Here is a 22,680-nt window from a genome sequence, read left to right on the forward strand (position 1 = left end):
TCTCCAAGGTTCTTTCCCATTGTTATATTCCCTGATGGCAACACATTCATTAACAAGTGCAGCAGATGGTAGGGTGTATCCTTTGCATATCTCACATTCAGAGAATAATCAGCATGGTTGTTCTTACGGAAAGCAGTGGAAGAGGGTGCCCTGTCCTCCTATGCTTTGTTAGAGCATTGGAATGTCTGTATCACAGGGTTGGCAGGATTGATAATGTAGTACAAGTCTAAATGGAATTATATATGTGAATAATCATATGAATAAAGGCACAAAGTGTTGTGTGTGTGTGTCTAAGATGAATTTCTGGATTTTGACTCATTTCTCCAGTCACCTCCAGGTGGGGAAGATTAGTTTACATTTTGCTGCTTTAATTCATCCCAAACACACTGAACACAATAAAACCAGAGTTAGAGCCTCTGCTCCTGTCCCTGGCTCTGGGCTGAAAGTGGCCCCACGAGAATTATCTATCCTGAGTTTATCTTCAGAATATCTGAATGATAATTTCTTGTTCGATATAAGAAATAAGGCCTTTTGCTCAAATCATATGTCTTTTTTTTTTAAGTTCTTCTATCTTTGGCTTCAAGAAATAAAGGGGAAAAAAGAGAATAAGGATATGAAAGGGCCCGAGATGATATCCTGACACAAGTTACAAAAAAATTCATCCAGGAAATGAAAAAAAAATGTATCAGACAGACACAAGGCAATTCATGACTAAGTCAACTATCCATTTGAAGGAGGATAATGTAAGATAGAATTCTATTTTATTCTATTTTATTTTTTTGCTCTAAACCAAAAAGTTGCTGTAATACACTCATCTACATGGAAGTTTATGGAAACACCTGGACTCAGGTAGGCGGCTTCCAGCCCACACCCTGAGCTGTTCTAGGCAATGTGAGTGGCAGTCACAAGTACGCTGACTTGTGCTGTCAAAGTCTCTCCAGGCTGCTCCCACATGACGTCGGAGATCCCATGGCCACGATTGGCCACAGCCCTTGGAAACATGCTGAACAGGATTTTATTTTTAAGATTAAAGAGTGTTCATGTTCAGGGAGAGGCTTAGAATTTTAAGGAACTTTAGATTTAATTTACATACTATTTTTAAAGTGACAAATAAGGAAGGGGCTGTTTTATGAAAGTAACCTAATACATTAGAATGCCTTATAAGTCGTTCAGCTGAAGTTTAGCTATCTTACATTGTAATCTGAAAATACAAGGGAAAGTTAAAGTCTAAGTGTGGAGAAAAATGATTTTTTAAAATGAAGTTTGGATAGTAATTTACCTGTGCTAATCCTTTCTTTCTCTTTAAGGCCATGAATCTGCTCATTATACTTTTCAGTTGGAAATGAAAATCATTTCTCTTCTTACTCTCGTATTTATTGTACTTTTCAATGTTAAAGCATTACAACCTTTAAAATGCCAAGCTGTGCAAAGAAATATTGCACCAAAATAGTTAGAAAGTGTGTATGAGGTACTAAAACATCTGGATTTAAAAAGAAAAGAAACATTAAATCAACTGTCAGACACTGTTTTATGTCTCCGGTGTTAAATACCTGGGTTTTTTTGGAAACATCTGGATGTTTCTTGGCATGTTGAAAAAAACTTGCTGGTGGTGGAAGGATCTTTTATGTTGTATCTGAATGCATCAGGATGGCTTCTGTGTAGGATCAGGGTTGAAAGACAATGATTGCTCTGATAATGAGGTTCATCTCTGAGCACAGAGGTTGGGAGAGAAGGGCTTTCTAGTTGTTTTAAGATCATTAGAAACACCTTGATAGTCATGCATGTATAGCCCTTCATTAACTTCTTACTTTTCCTAGTCAACTCATTCTACTTATCCTACAACCCCAACCCCAACCCCAACACACACTTAACTTTGCTGTCACTGGTGGTTTTTAACTGAGAAAGCTGATTGAGAAGGCTATCAAGTTTTCCCTATTGGTGTATGGGATCCATTTTAATCCTAAAGAAGAAACTGTCTGCTGGGGTGTCAATGATATTCGCCAGGAAGCTTCCCAGGGGAGGAGGGTGGTATCGAATTTACTGGGAAGCCATCACTAGGATTCTGTCACCCGGAAGAGATTATGAAAACATCTGGGCACCCCATAGAATTCACTTTCAGGGAGCCAGCTGGGGACCTGTAAAATGTTCTTCTGAAGGTAGCTGCCTGCAGGAGACTAGTTAGGAGTGAATTTCACTGGACATCCTACCAGCCCAGTGCAACAGGAGCAGGAAAAATTAACACACCAGAACCAGGAGGAGAAAACCTTCCTCTTTCAGGGTCCCTCATATGTCCTCTATTGACAAAATCAACATTGTGCCAACTGGCAAGGGAGAAATATTTCAGTATCACAAGCAGGCAGTGAGGGGTGGATTCGGAGCTGAGACGCAGTTAGCCGATAACTAGCACGTTCCTCCTTGTTATAGGTGCTGAAATCAGGTTTGAATGTAGTGGAATCAAAGAAAAAGGAATCACAAACCAGGACCATGTAGCCTTACAGTGTTATTCAAAAGATCAGTTCAATATTCACTGCTTCTGTGATTTAGGTTGTAAGATTTTTGTACATTCTCTGTATCTTTGGATATAAGATATTTTCAACCAAAGGACAAACCACTGAGGACCATGATGGTACCATCATGATAGAAAATCAATGCCAGTTAGACTATGACATGTCATTGATTGGAATTTGCATCCTTGTTTCTGAGACATTGAAATGTAAAATAAGATCTTAGGAATTTAAGGTCTTTATTGTCTTAGAATCCATAAAATACAACTTAAAAAGATTAGAGCTTTGGGTAGCAACCTCAGTAAATGGTTTCTCATCTCCCTTTTTCCTTGCCCTTCTACTTATTCAAATCTTAATAATCTTTCTATATGTAGCATTTCTCCCACCTCCATGAAGATGTTGATACTTTGTCTTCCACTCTTCTTATTCCCTATAAAGTTGTCTTCTGAGTATATTTAATTATATTGACTCATATTATTCCCTAATTGTTTCATGTGTGATAGACTCATCTCCCTACCTCCATTGTAAATTCCTTGAGGAATCTTATTTGCAACTTTTATACAGTTGTATAAAAAGTCTGATTGATTTAATCAATAGCTCTGGTCAGCAAGGTAGGAACATTCTCAATCTAGGGATTAAATACAAGTAGCCCAATCATGTCAGTATTTGTGTAGATTCCTAATTCTACTTTACTTCATACTTCAAAATGTGGTTGGTTGAGAAATCTTGGTAATCATAAATGTTTACAATTAATTTGCACAGGAATTGAATTTCGGTTCATATTTTCAAAGGAAAAGCCAAAGCATGATAATATAAGATGAACATATGTTTGAACTTGGGCTGAATTGAGTGGCTCCTTTAGATCTTCTACAAACACACTTGCCCAAGTCTCTGGAATGTATTTCGTTACCTTGGAAATTAATTCAAGCTCAGTGCATCTTTCTTTTTCTGAGATCCAGGTCAAAGGTAATTTTCATCGGCCAGCAGGTGCAACTTGACACCAAGGTCATTTCAAGCACCTCTGTTAGCAAAGACATTTCCAAAGGCAGAGAAAGGAACTGTTATATGGCTTTTCTCACTAGAGAAATTCCTTGCAACAAGTCACATTGGAGGAAAACATATTTAAAAGGATATCATTTTGTAAGAACAAATTTCAAGCATTTGCAGTGGTGACGGGGGGAAGGTTGTTTTGCAGTTTAATTTCCTACTATAAGAGTACAGCTTAAAATCTGACAACTATACATAAACCTTCTGAAAGGTCTCTTGGACAGCAAAGGAGAGTATGGGAGCAAAAGAGGGAGAACAAAAATCATCAAGTGTTTCACCTCAGTAGTGAATTAATCTCTTAAATTACTTTCTTGCAGAGGCAGACCATAACTCTGGGGTAAAGTTGGTATTCCTCTGTTGCTCTCCTATTTTCCCCCATTAAATGTGTTGTTAATAAGAGTGGTGAATTTGAAGATTTGGGGGTGGGTCTTGTATTGCACCCATAATTTCATTGGACCTTCCTTCTTGCTGATTGTGCTGCTGGCTGCCCTATCTCTGTCCTGAGAAAAGAGGGTCAAGAAGTTATTTCTTATGTTATTTTGATTCCTTTAGCCTGGGGATTTAAAAAAAATGAGTATTTTGAACAAGCTTTATTAGAGTTTAATTTTGGGAATAGAAGATTAAGGATGGTGAGAAGCTACCCAAGCAAAAGCGATGCCTTCATTTCGTTCTGACTTGAATTATGTGAAAACCTTAACTTATTTAAGGTAAAGTTGTTGGAAGAAGACTCTGGATTGTGAGATAAAGCTCATTTAAAATTTTTTCCAGGCTATTTGTTCTAGTTCATCAAAATTTTATTTATTTTTTACTTGTGGTTATATTCTGGGTCACTATATACTACGAAGACAGACGGTGAAGCTGATCTCTTAGTTTGCGATACTAGCTAAAATGTCAGCAGTGGCCCAAAGCTCTATCACATTTCACCCTCTGTCTGTGCCTGAGATGGCCAGTATCTGACACCGACGTGATCATTCTCCACTCATCATGTCTTCATGTAAGAGATATTAGATGTTACTGGATTTTCCCTCAATGCCTAGGTGCAGACTCAGAGTCTTAGCACAGAGCCCCAGGAAGCCACTCCTGATCCGACTAGAGCTGGCTGGCAGGAGGACACTTGTTAACTATCTTTGTAGTATCTAGTGAGGCATTTGGGGCGGGGTGGTAATGGTGGTGGTGGTAGCGGCCATGGTAAACGCTTCAAAGTTTATAATGTACTCTCACAGATACTATTACATTTGATGAAACCATTCTCCAGAAGAGGTGCAAATGAAGAAAGGAAATATGTATACTTTGCTTAAATCTACTCAAACCCAGGACTTTAATTTTTTTTCATTTTTGCACATTTCTTTGGTACTTTTGGAAACTGAGAGACAAAGCAGTCTTTCCAAGAGCTGCATTTTCAGGCCCCTCCATTATAGGCTGGAGAAAGAAGGGGGAATTTCTGAAAAAATACAACCACTGTGTCTTCTCCCCACTGCCCTTCAACACGTATTTGACGCACACCAAGTGATCATTGCTTGAGGACACAACACAGCCTATCAAAAAGGTCACTGAACAAATTGGTAGGATGTGAAAATGCCAGGACACATGGACCATTGAGTTGGGGGTGCATTTCTGGGTTCTCTGTTCTGTTCCATTGATCTGTGTGAAATGACAGGCTTTTAAAGTTTTTACAGATTAAGTTTTCATACCCCGAATATTTCAGTTTCGAATAGAATACTCCTAATTTTAGTCTCCTATCTTTCTTGTGCTTTCATATCATCCACTTTACTAAGTTAGAAACATTGACCTTAATTTACACACTTTTTATAAGCTCCAATGTAAGGAGCATGGGGCTTAGAATAAAAAGACAGAGATTTAAATCTCAGCTTTATCATCTAAGACGATAGGGTATGACAAAGCCCTCTACATTTTAAAACTGCTTGTCATTCTTAGCTATTATTATTTGTGATAGGTAGGTGGGAAGGTTACTTTAAGAGAAAAATTAGAGAAGTCTTTCAAAGCACTTATGTAGAAAGGCTATATATATTTTCCCCTACCCATTATAGGAGGTACAATTCTGAGCTTGTAAGGGCAGCTATCAAGGTGAGCAATTTTGCATTTGACCTTTAAAAATATAGCACATTCTCACAGAGGAGTTGGGGCATAAAATACCCAACCCTGAAACAGGAAAACTGTGTGGGTGATGATGCCCAGGGACAATCTATGTAAGGTGCAAGAAGATACAACATATACATTATGCATAGGAAGCCATTTTCATGCTGTCTGAAGCTCATTGCAGCATTTGGGCTTGTTGACTATTTGTAAGGCTGTCTCCTTCAGGGATAAATAGGGAAGTACTATGAGGCCATGTTAAATAATCCTTTTTGTTTTTGCTAGTCACAATCATCAGGCAGCAGTGGAATCTGCTACTCAAAATGTAAGTAAGATCAGTCCACTGAGTGTGCTGCCAAACTGCTTTCTAGAACCATAGGACACAGAGACAATGTCATGCAGAATTGTAAACAGCCATTAAATTAATTTCCCCCGTGATGAAATCAAATGAGGCACCAGAAGCAGAGTGACAAATCATTTTAGGATTGGAAAGGAAAACAACGTTAGCTTCACAGTGAATAACCATTGGAAAGCCATCTTTAGAAAGGTTATTTCGAGACAGGTCCATCTGAAAGCATATCCAAGTTTATATACTTGTTTGCGCATGTGTATGTACAGGAAGAAAAAGAAGGAGAGAGACAGAAAGAGAGAGAGAAGTTGGGGGTGACGGGAGAAAGAAAATGATTTCTCCCAATCTGTAACCACACAAACACACACACACACACACACACAGACACGCAGACATACACAACTTTTGTCAGCAGTCCTCCTAAATTGCTGCCTTAAAACTATGTTCTTTCAATTACTCATATATTCTACTTAAATTATGATTTCAGAAGTAGAGATTTTTGGGGGATAATGAGATGTACTAATAATTTATGGCAACATTACCCAGTTCTGTCTCAACTCATTTCCTTCTTGTTTCAGAAGGTAACATCCCATAATAGAAGGGATTATCAGAAAGCTTTGTATTAACATGTCTAGAGAGTATCCAGATTGCCCAATGAATATTTTTCAAAGGTTAATTTCTTTTTCTCCATGACAATATACCTACTAGGAGCAAGCAGCTGGAAGGATAAAACCCCATGATGATCAACTCTGTTCAAGGCCCCAGGGTAGCAGGATTCCAAACTGGTAGTCTTGCAGAGGCCATGGGAAGTTTGAAGGGTCAGAATGACATGATCTGATACACATTTAAGAGATCATTGTGCCCTTTGACCAATATCTCCTCATTTTCCTCACTCCCCAGCCCCTGATAACCATCATTCTATTCTTTATTTCTATGAGATTGGCTTTTTTAGATTCTGCTTACAAGTGATATCATACAGTGTGTTTCTCTGACTTGTTTCACTTAGCATAATGCCATAAAGGTCCAGCCCTGATATGGCAAATGGCCAAGCAATATTCATATATAGTGAAATGTATATATACATATAATGATAGTGATAAATATATGATATATATTTATGATATCACTATATCTATTTATCTATATATCACTATATGATAGTGATATCATATATCAATCACACATCACATCTTTATCCACTCATCCATTGATAGACATAGGTATTTCCATTTTTGGCTAAACATGAGAATGCAGATATCTCTTTGATATCCTGTTTTCATTTTCTTTGGCTCTATACCCAGAAATGGGATGGCTGGATCATATGGTTGCCCTATTTTAAATTTTAAGCAGCTTTTCCCATAGCGTGCGCCCCAATTTACATTCCTACCAACAGTACAAAAAAGTTTTCATTTCTCGATAGCCTTGCCAACACTTGTTGTTTCTTGTCATTTTTATTGTAGTCTTTCTAACATTTTACTGATGATTAGTGATGTTGAGCACCTTTTCATGTAACTGTTGGCCATTTGTATATCTTTTTTGGAAAAATGTCTATTCAGTTCCTCTGCCCATTTTTAATCAGATTGTTTTTTTGCTATTGAGTCATTTGTATTTTTTATATATTTTGAATATTAACCCCTTATCAGATATATGATTTGTAAGTATTTTCACTCATTCCATTCGTTACCATTTCATTCTGTTGAAGGTTTCCTTTGCTGTGTAGAAGTCTTAAAATTTGATGTAGTCTCACCTGTTTTTGCTTTTGGTGTCATATCCAAAAAAATCATTGCTGACACTAATGTCAAGGAGCGTACCCCTATGTTTTCTTCTAGCAATTTATGGTGGTCTTACATTCAAATCTTTAATCCATTTTGAGTTAATTTTTGTGTATGGTGTAAGATAGGCATCCGGTTTTATTATTTTGAATGTGGCTGTCCAGTTTTCCCACTATCATTTATTGAAGAGACTATTTTTTTCCCCATGGTTTATTCTTGGCCCCCTTGTCAAATATTAGTTGATTGTTATGTGGGGATGTTTTGGGTATCTTGATTCTTTTCTATTGGTCTGTGTATCTGCTTTTATGTCAGTACCATAGGGTTTTGATTAGTGTAGACTTGTAGTGTAGCTTGAAGTCAGGAACTGTGATGCCTCCAGCTTTGCTTTGCTTTCTCAGGATTGCTTTGACTGTTCAGGATCTTTTGTGGTTCCATACAAATTTTAGGATTGTTTTCTCTATTTCTGTGAAAAACACAATTGGAATTTTGATAAGGATTGTATTGAATCTATAGATGGCTTTGGGTAGTATGGATAGATATTTTAACAATATTAATTCTTCCAATTCATGAGTATGGGATATCTTTCCAGTTGTGTGTTTGTGTGTGTGTGTGTGTGTGTGTGTGTCTTCTTCAACGTCTTTCATCAAAGAATTATAGTTTTCAGTGTACAGCTCTTTCACCTCCTTGGTTAAGTTTATTCCTAAGTATTTTATTGTTTTTGATACTATTGTGAATGGGATTGTTTTCTTTATTTCTTTTTCAGATACTTCATTGTAGTTAAAAGATAAATAAGTACTGTATTTAATGGACAGCATTGTGATTATAGTTAACAATAATGTATTATATATTTGAAAGCTGTTAAGAGAGTAGATCCTAAATGTTCACATCATAAAAAAGAGATGGTAATTATGTGATGTGATGGAGATCTTAGCTAACACAGTCGCGGTAATCACTTTGCAATGTAGAAATGAATCAGTTCAACACATTGTACAACTTAAACCTAAACAATATTATATGTCAGTTATATCTCCTTAAATCTAAAAAACTAGAGATCACTGTGGCTGCTTTGTGGAGAAAAACCATTAGAGGGAAAAAGGTGCAGCAAAGAGAGCAGTTAGTAGGGTGTTTTCATATTCCAGTTGGGAGACTCAGACTTGGATTGGGTGATGCACATGAAACTGATTTGAAATGGTTAGATCCTGAATAATTGTTGGAGGCTGTGCTGCCAGGACTTGCTAATGGTTTGGAAGTGAAAATAAAGGAAAGGGAGCAATCAAGGTTGCCTCTTAGGTTTTGGAATTGAACAACTGGATGGGTGGTGGTCCCATTTGTTGAGATGGGAAGAGCTTCTGGAGAGGGATGGATTGGGTGGGCTAAGCAGTTCTGTTTGGTGACATTGAATTTCAGATGCTTATTAAACATCCAAATGGAAAAGGCAGTAGACAGTTTTATATCTGATTTTAGTGTGTCTTAGAATTCTGAACTTTGACTGCTTTATAAAAGTAACATTAATTAAGTTGGGATCTGGCAAATAGAAAGTAGTTCACAGCTCAGTAAAATTTGAGTTCTTAGATTAGCATTCAAGACTTCTCTTTGCCTACTTTCTTAAACTCATCAATCTCTATTTCTCTTTCATGGTAGATACAATAGGAATACCAAGTAATTTATAGTCCCCCAGACACACTATGATGACATACATTTCCATGACTTTGCTTGTGTTCCAAATTGCAGTTCCCTTTTTCCCTCTTTCCATCTTGGCTAATTCCTAACACATCCTTTAAGACTATTTTGGTGCCATGTCATCCTTGAAAACTTCCTTAACCATCCTAGAGGATGATAGAATCTTTTGCTGCATGTTGGCATTCAAGACCTCCATCAACTGTAACATTTGTCATGTAGGATGATAGCCATCCAAATGTCTGTCTTCTAGACTAAACTGAGAACTCTTCCTAGTCAGAAGTTGTCTTATTTTTGCACCAGCACCAATCAGAATGACTGGAATTAATAGATGCTGAAACTGCTTGTTGAATGAATAAATATTTCCTTAAGAATCTTAAACCTGTATGAGGAAACTGTAGTGTAGAAAAATCTACACAGTTTAGATCCTTGGAAATTCTTTGAGTAGACAGGAACAGGGGAGGACAGGTAAGAAGACTACCTCTTACAGAGAATTATTTAAAAGTGTCCAGAATGTGTCCTTGTACAACCTTTACTGATTTATTTCTTGAGGGTTTAGATTTCCCTCTTACTTAGGTTCTTTTGAAAAATGTGCATTTCAGGGGGAGAGAGTAACCTGTTAAAGTATTACGTAAAAGGTAAGGTCTTACAGTAGAAGGAACAGAGCCAGGAGTCTAGACTTCTGGGCTACATAGGGTCCCAGTTCTTTCCCTAACATGATGTGGAAACTCAGCCTAAGTGAGTGGCAGTTATGGGGAATACTGTCCCTCTCCAATGTCAGCAAGGAAAGTAATTGCTCAGAGAGACAAAGCATATGATTAAGTGGCAGTATTATAAAATACTCTTGAAAGACTTGAGGTGATAGTAAAAAATGCATGCAAAATAGGATATGAAGAAACAATTATTACTGAGAGGGGGTAAGATGGTACAAGTGATTTTACTGGAGAATGATCTTTAAAGAAAAATAGTTCTTACTGCTGTCAGCCGACCATAGTCTAGAGGACATTATCCTTTGAAAAAAGCAGTCCTGATGCCGAGAATTTCCTGTGTTCTATGTTCCTTGGTTTTCAAAGGGAACCTAGCCAAATGCGAGGTACAGTTTCCAATCCCCATGCTTAATTGATAGCTTTGACATGGATTGTGTTCTGAATTTCCTAATAGTCTCAGGGAGGATTTGTTCAATCATTCAAGTTTCCATGCCCAAACTGATTTCCAGATGCTGAAAGCTTATAGCCAGCTCATTCCTTGTGCAATTTTGAGACAAAGTTGAGTATTATCATTAGTAATACCATATAATGGGACCATTAAGAGTCTTGGCACCAACCTCTCATTCATTTTTAATGTCACAGGAGGGAGATTCATTCAAACTCCTGCAGAGCTGCTTAAGCCCTGTATCTTTCAGAGGGAAGCAGAAAGATTGCTCTAATGCTGTACTCTGTAGTGGGTCTGTGGGGATCTCATGAGCAGGACCTAAGCAGAGCCTTTTAGCCTTGACACCTGAACCTGTGTTATAAGACTATTCGTATTTCTTAGTTCTAGGAGCCCTGGGTAGCTTTTATGTGTCAAAATATAACGACTGGAGCCTTATCCCCAAGGGAATGAAGAGGGAGCAAAGATAAGCCCTTTCTGTGATGCAGAGGCTGAAAGAAGGAAAGAGAAATGCTTGTCTTTCTGGTATCCAAGACCTTATATTCCCAATTCCGGTCTCCTTTCACAGCTTTCTCCCCTTATTGCCTTCCGATGTGAATTCTCTGCTTCAGCCAGCTTGGTCTCCGCATTGTCCCTCAAATATAAATTTCCTGTTCTCCCCTTATTAGCTTTCCAAATGCTATTCCACTCACTGGAAATGCACATCTCTTTCCTCTCCATTTATTTAAAATCACCAAATCATTTGACGGCTGGCTGTCATTCTATCTTCTCTGTAAAGCCCTCCCTGTTGCCTGAAATCAGTAATCCACAAAGCCCCTCCTCTCTCCATCAGGAATCTTTTTTAGGTAGTACTTACGGAGGCCTTCCTCTGTGCGGGGTTAGTGATAAAACTGTGAGCAAGTCAGACAGGCCTTTCTCTGTCATTAAGGGACTCTCAATCTTGTGGGGTGGAAAGATGTTAATTAGTTATCAAGTGATAGCCAATATTAATAGTGTTTACTATGTTCCAGGAACAACTTCTGATATAACTTTGGTTAATCCTTAAGATAGCTTTATGGGATCTTGTGTTATAGCTTAAGAGAGAGCCTCTTTAATTTTTTTCCATTTAATGGATGGGAAAATTGAGGCTTAAAATGGGATTAAATCACTTGCCCAGGGCCATCCAAATATTGGAGCAGTTTCTGAACTCAGGCAGCCTTACCCACTGAATACATCCCTCCAGGCCTCCAACTCTTTTACCTCTACCTTTACCTTTATTGACTGCCTTGTGTTGTAACTGATTCCTATGTATACGTACCTTACCTCCTCGACTCCATTACAATGCAATGTCTGTGAGGAAACCGACCACGTCTTGGGGACCAGTTAGAACACAGGCTTTAGAAACAGACCTGCATTTAAAACCCTATGTGTGACCAAGTAAGATTAATCTCTCTGATCTTCTGTTGCCTTATTTGCAAAATGGACAAAATAATAACTGCAGGGGTGATGAGGGATTAGCTAAGATAATAAATGCGGAGCCTTTGCACAGTGCCTTGAACGTGTCTAGCCTCGGTAAACGGTAGCTAATATTATTCTTTGGAGACTCCACCCTTTGACTATCAGCACAATGCTTGACATGGCACTGCAAACATTTTTCTTAAATAATTGAATATAGTGAAAACCTAAAAATTCAAAATAACCCTCAAGAAAGCCCCTTTGACAGCTAATTTTTATTGAAGGATATCTTTGTAAGATGCAGTTTTATTATTTTAAGGTACATAAAATGCCACAAACCAATCACAAAGTACAGAACATTTGAAAAGTGCAAGTATTGGGCGCTTGGGTGGCTCAGACAGTGAAGCATCTTCCTTCGGCTCAGGGCGTGATCCTAGGGTCCTGGGATCGAGTCCCGAGTCAGCTGTGTCCTCAGAATCTACTTGAGATTCTGTCTCTCCCTCTGCCCCTCCCCCCATTGTGCTCTCTCTCTCTCTCTCTCCCCTTCTCTCTCAATAAATAAACAAATAAAATCTTTTAAAAATAGTGTATTTGATAAGGACTTGGTTAATTGTAAGTGAAAATTTGAAAACATACTTTGATATAAATTTAATGATATTAACCATTTTTTCTTAGTACATAATACTTTTGATTATGTATTATTTACCCAAAAATTCTATAAAGTTGTTTTTCAATTTGTATTCTATATTACAAAATTATTTAATGAGCACATAGTATGTGCAATGTATTCAAGAAAATGACAAACGTGTGTGTGTGTGTGTGTGTATATATATATATATATATATATATATATATATATATATATACACATTTTTTTTTTAATTCTGGTAGATTTAAAGTTTCCCAGATTACTGAATTGTGAGCTGCATTTGCATTTTGTTGTGACCCTGCTTTCAGCACACCACCTGCTTCAAATTTCTCTATCGTTACTTTGTGCTTCTTTATCATTATCCTGTGCTTAGGCTGAGCACTCATTTGCTGGGGAATTTTTTTCTGGGTCTGTTTCATCCTCATCGTTAGGCCATGTCTTGATACCTGCATCTTGGAGAGTTGTTTTCTACTTGGTGGTCTCAGGGCAGCAACACTGAACAACGGAAGCTACAAAAGTTGTAAGACCACATGCGACCGAGGCTCAGGAATCACAGAAAGCCACTTTTCTCCCATGCTATTGGCTAAAACACACCACCACCAGACTCAATTCAAGAAGAGGAGAAAATAGCACTGCTTTTGATGGGAAGAGTGGCAAAGTCACACTGCAAAGGGATGTGCTCACAGATATGGAAAAATTGCTTGTGACTCAGTGCTTGAGGACCTGGTAGGGAAAGGGGGGTACGGTTTCCATTGTCCCAGTCTAGCCTCCGCGTTAGACAGGCTCTGTGTCCCTGGTATCTGGCGTGGGACTTTTTCAGTGACCCTGTCCTTCTCCCATCTTTCTCCAGGGTGGAGAGTTTTTCCATTTTCCCTTCCCACAGCCACCTTGAGTCTTCGCTTTTGTCTTGGCAGGAACAGGCTGGAAAGTCATTCCTCCAGCAACTTAAGGCTTTTGTTTCATCATGGAAAAGGAGCAAGATGGTACTTGGGGTATATTCTAGAGCCAGCCACTTCCCAAACCCAGGCCTGAACAACAGTGAAGGCTTTCTGTTGCTCCCGATCTTTCTTGAGATCACTGATGGAGGTCCCGCCAGTGGGTGTGCAGCTCTCAGAGACTATGTAGAATCTCACACGAGCTCACCTTCAGTCTTTAGCCGTTAGTTAAAGCTCCTTCTTACTCTCCTATAGGGAAACCCCATTTTCCTGGTTTTCCTCCTGTGCTGTGAGTCAGCGCTTGTCTCCCATCTTTCTGTCCATGGAGGTGCCTGTCTTTCCTTAGATTTCAGGTGTGACTTTAACTGCCCGGTAGGTTCAATAAAAGCTCAAATTTTGTGGATTATCCATAGTTTTCTTGTTGTTAAGAGTGGGAGTGATAATCTTTTAAGATTTCCACATCCCCAGTGGAATGTCACATCACTTAATTGAGAGAAAAATAAAATCATGCAGCCTTGAGTAAAGGATGCCTGTTTAACGAGTTCTAGGGGATAAAGAAGCATCTTAGAATTGTAGTACAGGGTGAATTTGGTTGCAAAATCTGTAAGGGGAATGGCAAAAAACAAAGCTACATGCTCTGAACATGATCCAAATATTAAAAAACCAGCATCAGGAAACCTGAAGGGGGAGGCACAAGGTTATGGTAAGATGTCCTGTTGTCCAGGTGAGTCAGCAGTGATGAATGGGGGGAGGAAAGGTCAGGAGTCATTTCAAATGGCACATCCATGGGTTTAGGTGCATTGATGTCTGTGAGGGAAAAACACTATGTTTCAATTGTGAGGAGACTAAGAATCAGGGATTTAAGAGATTCTCAGGAAGGGAATTGCTTAGTACTTAGAATGTATGGACATGAAAGCAGAAAACAAAATCAAACAAGGCAAACCACCTAGTAGTTCAGAAAAGAACCAAATATGGTATCTGGCTGGTGATAGCATGCCTGAATGTTAAAACTGCCTCTTATGATAATAATTTATAGTTAACACTATTATAGCAAATGAGATAATATATGTAAAATGACTTTGTCAAACATAGAGTAGCATAATAATGTGAAGTATTAGGATTATAAATATTACCTTGTTTAGAAATAAACATCACTCGGTATGTGTCTCAGAATGAACTCAAGAAATGTCCACATCCAAACAGGTATGGGTAATAGGGGCTTTATGAAAATCCTGATAATGCTGATTTTATTTCTGGTAATTTAAACTGTTCCTGATTGGCTGCCTGATGTCCTGCCTCCTCCATGAAGCTTTTCCTGACTCCTTTGACCAGTAGTGATGATGCCCAATTTCTCCGAATTCTTCTTGAGCCTGTAACCCTCCACACAGCACGAAGCCATATACCGTGTGGTAGGACGAGATTTTGAAAGCTCTATTTTCTCTGTTCTTCATTGCATTTCTTCTCTCTGTCCAGACAGACATTAATCATCCACTGCCTTAGGGAAAGTCTGTCACAGCAGAAACAGAACAGAAGTGTCAAATTCTTTGAGCTTTAAAGTTGATTTCAGAAAATATTTGGAGGAATACCTGATCTAGTTGTACATCCCTGTATGAGAGTTTAATCAAACCCTGGAGTTCGTCTTGTCTGCACTTGGGTGAACCAGTCTTTACTTGAGTGAACACTGTTACTTACCTCAGCTGTGTCGGTGGGCTATGTCGTTGTTCTCATTGCTGATCAGTAAAAACTACAGCCAGCAGGTCCAGTAATGCCCCAGCAGGAAGCACACACATGTGGGCCTCAGGTTTGCTCAGCCTATTTTCTAAATCTCTCCAACTGGACAGCTATCCTTACAAGTGGCCAGAGTCCTTGGAAGACCCAGGATGTGCTTTGAACACCTAAAGTGGTAATGGTATTATGAAAACTTAGATGGTGGGGGCACTCAAGTACTTAATAAATATTTGGCAGTTTGATACTGAAGGCAATGTGGTAGGTACCCTGGAAATAACCCAATTTTCCGTTGAGGATTAAATGAGGAAATGGATATGTTTCAGTTATCTGTTACTGTGTACAGACCACCCCAAAATTTAGTGGCCTGAAACAAAAATCATTTCTCTGCTTATGATTTTGTGGGTCTGCAGTTTGGGCTGGGACAGAGTGTTTTGTCTGGTCGGCTGGCTTATGGTGTCTCATGAGGCTGCTATCTGCTGACATCTAGTGGCTCGACTGGAGGCTAGATGGTCCAAGATGGCCTCATTCTTATGTCAGGTGGTTGTTCCCCAGATTTCTCTCTTCCTCTCCCTGTCGTTCTCACTGTCTCTGTCTCTCGCCTTCCATCTGGTCCTTTCTTCTGCCAAGCCCTTCTACAAGGTGGTCTCAGGGCAGCAACACTGAACAATGGAAGTTACAAAAGCTTTAAGACCTCATGTGGCCAAGGCTCAGGAATCACAGAAAGTCACTCTTTTTACACTCGATTGGCTAAAACAGTACAATACCAGACTAGATTCAAGAAGAGGAGAAAATAACACTGCTCTTGTTGGAAAGAGTGGCAGAGTCAAACTGCAAAGGGATGTGCTCATAGATACGGAAAAATTATTATGAACATCTTTGCAAACAAACCATAGTATGCATATGAAATCACTTAGAATAGTGCTTACATTTATCTTAGTAGACAACGAATAAATAGCAATGATGATGATGGTGATATGGATAATGATGATAGTGATGATTTTAATAACGAATTAATACTGTTTGCTTTAGCATTTGAAGAGTCTATCCTTGTCTTCAATATCAAAGTCACTCTCCGTAAGACCTGGGAAAACTCATTCACTCTTTCATTATGCTACATTGTTGCCCTGTTATCAAAATCTAATGCTCTGAGCGCATCCGGGCTCCACACTCCGTGGGGAGTCTACTTTGAGGGTTCTCTCTTGCCCTCTCCCTTTGCCCCTCCCCCACCTGCATGCACACACCCACTCTCTCTCAAATAAGTAAATAAATCTTTAAAAATAAATAAATAAAATCTAAGGCCCTGAAGTTTTCCTGAGCAGACAGGCAGCAGTGTGACTTAAGATCTTGAATTCATTGCTAGAGGGTCAAAAGGGTAAGAAACAAAAATAATGTCCTCATTCTTTCTGAGGTTGTGGTACAGTCCTAACAACTTTAATTTCAAGGCTTACATGTATTCATGTACCAAGGATTAGGTTAAGGAGTTCAAGAATATTTTATTGGAATATCCCTTTAAAAATTTTGAGGATAAGCCAGTGCTCTAATCAGTTTTCTTCCAAAAGGCAGCCCATTAGCAAATCCTCAGAGAATATCTCTGGTTTTGGTGTTTGAGGCAATAGAATCCTACACTTTCAGTGTTAATGGTACACTCGCAGGCCAGCTTTTATGAAGGCAATTATCTGTAAAATGTGCCATTTTAAAATAGACTAGAATATTCATTTGTTTTGATGGTGAGAAATGGAAATGTAGGAGGTGACACAAACATGTGAGTTGCTTTGTTGCTGTAACCATAACTGAGAATTCTCTTAGTGAAAAATAAAACAAAACAAAGATAAACTTAGCTTTGCTGGAGTGATGAGAAGATAAAAACTGCCAAGGGCCAATGAGCGGCACAATGCACTGAATTAAACAGCATCCCAAATTGCTCACCTGGAGTGCCTGAAGCTCCAGGTAGATGGGGAAAGGTATGCATTTCTGACCCACCCCCTATTTGTCAATATGACACATCAGGCACCAAATGAGACCTATTGATTTTGGTGTGTCACAAGAAATGGTTATTAATGGGGGGAAAAAGCTGCTTTCAGGAAAGACGTTTTCTTGGCACAGATATTTACAAGAAAGGTAATGGCTCAGTAATCGTTTTTGAGGAGGAGAATAGGCTTGTCTTGCTTAAAATTAGTTGAGTTTTTGGTCTACGGTGATGGCATTATATATCCAACAATACCAGTTTGCAAAAATGGAATATAGTTCAGGGAGGAGAGAGCTTCATTTGCCATCTGAATTCCTTAGGGAAGCATTTCTTTTTCTGTATTTGAACAGGTAAATCTTTAATAAAATAGGTCCTGAAATTCCAAATTGGAAGCTGTTTGCTTCTAAATATTCACATGTTGTTATAGGTAAGCTTTATTCAGATTCTCCATTTGGGCCAGCTTGTGCTGAGTACAGAATTAATCTTGAGGCAGTGATATTAATTGACATTTAACTGATGGACCTGTTATCTGAACATCAGACTGAATTGTTCTAAACCCAATTAAGTAGAGACAGTTTTACATGGTCTATATCTACTTGGGCAATGAGCAGTGAAGAGTTAAGCAGAGAACCTAAATTACTACCCCTCCATGAAATACCACATCACCCACTCTCTTACTGCTATTACCAATAGCAGTAAACTTAATAAGTCTATCTCAATTGAAATGATTGGTTATATGTGTTGTTTTAAAATTAGAAGTCATTAATTCCCCATCAACCACTTCCTTAACTACAGAGGATTGCATTCAATATTATCCCTATTAGCTAAGGTTATTTTCCAGTGTTTTCAGAGAAAGATATTAAGAAACCATAGGGATTGTCTAAACTAACATTCTCATTTGACAGGCAAAGTTTTGCTGAAAACTATTGAGATTAAATATTTTGTTCAAAGTTGTACAGCCATTTAGCGGTAGAGCTGAGACAAATTCTATCTGAAATTCTTCCCTCTACTCCATGATGTTATTTTAAAGATTTTTTTTTTTAATTTATTTATTTGACAGAGATAGAGACAGCCAGCGAGAGAGGGAACACAGCAGGGGAGTGGGAGAGGAAGAAGCAGGCTCACAGCGGAGGAGCCCGATGTGGGACTTGATCCCGGTAAGCCGGGATCACGCCCTGAGCCAAAGGCAGACGCTTTAACAACTGCGCTACCCAGGCGCCCCCATGATGTTATTTTAAAGTGCATTCCACCATTTTACTTTGTACTATGATTAGGCCCAAACCTAAAGCCAAACACCAGGAAATCATGACCCTAAAACTGAATTATCTAAACTTCGTGCCGTAGTTTAGTTTTTCAGTTTCCTTAGGGACATATTCAATTTCTCAATGATTTCTTACCAAGGACCCATGTAATGAGTCACATCTCCTGCTGTTTAAAAAGTGCTTTTTTGTACACTGTTATTCTAAAGCCTACTTCTACATTCTACTAAGTGAAATAGTAAAGACAGACAAAGTCAATCTACACTTATAATTGAGTTATTAGCTTGTTGATTTAATAAATATTTATCAATCACTATATGCCAGATAGTCTTATAGGATATGGGTTATAGTACTGAAAAAAAATACAAACCAGAAAACATTCCTGCTCTCATCAAAGGATGTTCTAACATGGAAGACAGAAAATAAACTAGTATTTAAATGTATAATACATCACGTGGTGACAAGAGCTATGAAAACAAAGAAAGCAGGATAAAAGAACTGATGATAGCAGGAACGTATGAATTCGATAGGGCAGTCAGGGAGAGTGTCCTTAAGGGTATCTGAGCAGAGGTACGAATGCAGTGAGGCAGTGAGGTATGCCAATATCTGGGGAAAAGGTGGGGATAAAATGGTACAGCTACTTTGGAAAGTAGTCTGAAGTTCTTCAAATGGTTAGATGTAGAGTTGCTGTGTGACTCAGCAAATCCACTCTGAGGTATATACCTAAGAGACATGAAGACATGTTCACACAAAAACTTCTACTCAAATGTGTTTAGTGATGTTATCCATCATAGACATTTGGTGAAGACAACCCAGTGTCACTTAATGGATGAATGGATAAACGCAAGGTGGTATATCCATACAATGGAATATTACCTGCCTATAAAAAGAAATGAAGTACTGATGCATGCTAAAACATAGATGGAACTTGGAAACATCACTCTAAATGGAAGAAACCATTTACAGAAGACCACATATTATATGGTTCCATTTACATGAAATGCCCAGAAAGGCAATTCTATAGAGACAGAAAGTAGATTAGTGGTTGCTTAAGCCTGGGGTGGATGGCACTATGTAGGGAGGGCAATCCCTAAAGGTTATGGGGTTTCTTTTAAAGGTGACAAAAGTATTTTAAAATTGACTGTGGAGATGAATGCATATATCTGTGAATATACTAAAAACCTTTGCATTTGTGGTACAGTAAGACATAGATTTGATCTTTGTCCTCAGTTCCTGGCACAGAGCTTCTAAATCTCTTGGAATTTCCTGAGTAATAGGAGTGTTATTCAAAAGGAACCCCCTCCTTTTTTTTTTTTTTTTTTTTATCACACCTGAGTTTATGCTGATGAGGTGACTTAGGGTGTGGCCTCTGGATAGCCTCAAGAGAAGGCTGGTCACCAGAAAAATCCAAGTGATTGGAATTTTGGAACTTTCAACCCCACCCACTGACTTCCCAGAAGTGGAATGAGGACTGGAGATTAAAGCTCTGTAAGAACTCTTGAGCAATTAGATTTGATGAGCTTCCAGGTGAGTGAATGCATCCACCTGCTGGGAGGGTGGCATGCTGGTAACTCCATGGGGGGCAGCAGCTCCTGCACTTGGGACATTTCTGGACTTCACCTTATGTACCTCTTCATCTGGTTGTTCATCTATATCCTTTTTGCTATCCTTTGTTACAGACAGGTAACATAAATAAATGTTTCCCTGAGTTTTGTGAGCCACTCTAACAAATTATCAAACCCAAGGAGGGAGCTGTGGAAACCTCTGATTTGTAGCTGATGGGTCAGAAGTACAGGTGGGGGGGCGCCTGGGTGGCATAGTGGTTAAGCATCTGCCTTCGGCTCAGGGCATGATCCCGGCGTTATGGGATCGAGCCCCACATCAGGCTCCTCCACTATGAGCCTGCTTCTTCCTCTCCCACTTCCCCTGCTTGTGTTCTCTCTCTCGCTGGCTGTCTCTATCTCTGTCAAATAAATAAATAAAATCTTTAATAAAAAAAATAAAAAAAGAAGTACAGGTGGTAGTCTGGACTTGCACTGGCATCAAAGTTGGGGAGCAGTCTTGTGGTACACCACCCTGGACTTATGGGATCTGATGTTATCTCCAGGAAGACAGTGTAAGAATTGAATTGAAATGTTGGACACCCAGTTGGTATTTGAGAGAGAATTGTGGGTGGCGATACAAATCATCTTAGAGACTGTATTCTTTACATGAGTGAATTGTATTGTATGTGAATTATATCTCAATATAACTGTTATTTGAAAAAAAAGAACAGATAAGTTTGCTGCCACTGTCTCGATTCATGCTCAGGCATCCACATTTTACCCACAATTATTTTTGCACCACCCACACAAATGTAAACACAGTGAAAATAAATAATAATTTGATATTATTATGAAAATGGTTTTGACCACATGGGACACCTGGAAAGGTCTTGGGGTCCCCTATGCATCTAGAGACCACATGGTTTAAGAAATTAAGGTGTGATCTAGAACAATACTCACATCATGCCATGTCACACTTCCCCTGGAGAGAGCTTTACAAGCAAGTTTTCACTTGGATCTCATTCAAGGATTCGAATCTCTCAAGGAGCCAAATGCCATTTTTATAAATTGTTTTCACCTATAGTACAGCTGAGTGTCATGGGTCCCAAGAGAGGAGGACAAACAGATCTCTGGTGTATTTCATTTTCAGTGTGGAATTGCACCGGTAACAATAAATATTTGTTGGGAATGAATCCATAACCCCTTACAGATTACTCTTGGGTTGCATTTCTGATTACTTTGTTGCAGACACTAAACACTACCGTACAGAAAGACCCCTAATGCTTTTTAATCAAATAACAGAATCCTAAAAAGGTCAGAACTGTAACTTATAAAAGCACTTTTCACTGGCTGTCCCCAAAGGAATTAAAGATCAAAATGTGAGTGATTCCGTGAGCAGAAATGCCATCCAAACATGAGCATCGAAAATGCATTGCTTCAGAGTGGGACAGCATCGACAATAAGCTGGAAAAAGACAAATTTCTCCTGGGCCCTGGACCACCTTCTTCCATTTCTCTCTTTCATCTGGGTTTGAGAAATTAAATGATTTTCATGGATTTGAGAAATCCAGTCCTCATATCAGCAAATGGAAGGAACCATTGTGTTACCAATCAGTTTAATAAAACAATTTGGCTCATGCTATATGAAATTTATTTACTTTTGTCAGTAATTTCCCCCAGGGTAGTTGTAACTCTCTGACCATTCATTGCATGCGATTTTATCTGGGAGGTGGAATCAAAGACAGGGCAGTACATTGCTTGATCTTGAGGTCTGGAGCAGTTGCCACGGTATATAGTTTGACTGGTACACTTGTTGGCTTTATCAGCCAGCTTCCCTATTTACAGACAATCTGTCACTTCACATTCGTTTAGTTTTTGACACCTTATACATCATTTGAGCACTGATTGTCCAGGAATAAATATATATAGAGAGAAGAGGAGTTGGCAAACTAAGTGTAAATGTTCAAGAATGTAATGGCCGCAAAAAAATGAATTGAGGTTTTTTAAAGCCGTATTTGCCACACTCGCAGCAGTATCTGCTACTAGAAATAAAATAAAGGTGGAATATATGTGCGGTAGAAATTTCCAAAGGTAACTAATTTTGTCTGTTTTTTTTCTCAAAGTTATAGATTTAAATAGACAGTTCTCTAAGGTTTGATATAAAAATAATTTCCCTGCCCCCCACCATTTCCCACTTCCCAAATCAATTGCTTTGAATTCTGTCTGTTGATGTGTTTGATATGTACGTCTGTATTTACGAATAACATGCGTGCATTACTACCTTTTGATTGATCAGTTTTTTTTTTTTAAAGATTTTATTTATTTATGTGACAGAGATAGAGACAGCCAGCGAGAGAGGGAACACAAGCAGGGGGAGTGGGAGAGGAAGAAGCAGGCTCCTAGCAGAGAAGCCCAGTGTGGGGCTCGATCCCATAACGCCGGGATCACGCCCTGAGCTGAAGGCAGACGCTTAACCGCTGTGCCACCCAGGCGCCCCTGACTGATCAGTTTTAAGCATCACCTGTTTACTCCCTACTGTGGAAGATGAGAATTTAACTTTCTTTTATCCTTTCA

At 38.8% G+C, this 22,680-nt stretch overlaps 1 non-coding gene across 1 annotated transcript; it reads right to left on the reverse strand.

The window, feature by feature from the left end:
- Nucleotides 1–878: 878 nt before the first annotated feature.
- On the reverse strand, nt 879–1,006 carry LOC113253606 (small nucleolar RNA SNORA44). The gene has a single exon (XR_003315493.1). It is a non-coding gene; the product is annotated as a small nucleolar RNA SNORA44 (small nucleolar RNA).
- Between the last annotated feature and the right edge of the window lie 21,674 nt (nt 1,007–22,680).

The sequence above is a fragment of the Ursus arctos genome, unplaced genomic scaffold, assembly GCF_023065955.2.
Source record: "Ursus arctos isolate Adak ecotype North America unplaced genomic scaffold, UrsArc2.0 scaffold_17, whole genome shotgun sequence".
In the NCBI taxonomy this organism is placed as follows: Eukaryota; Metazoa; Chordata; class Mammalia; order Carnivora; family Ursidae; genus Ursus; species Ursus arctos.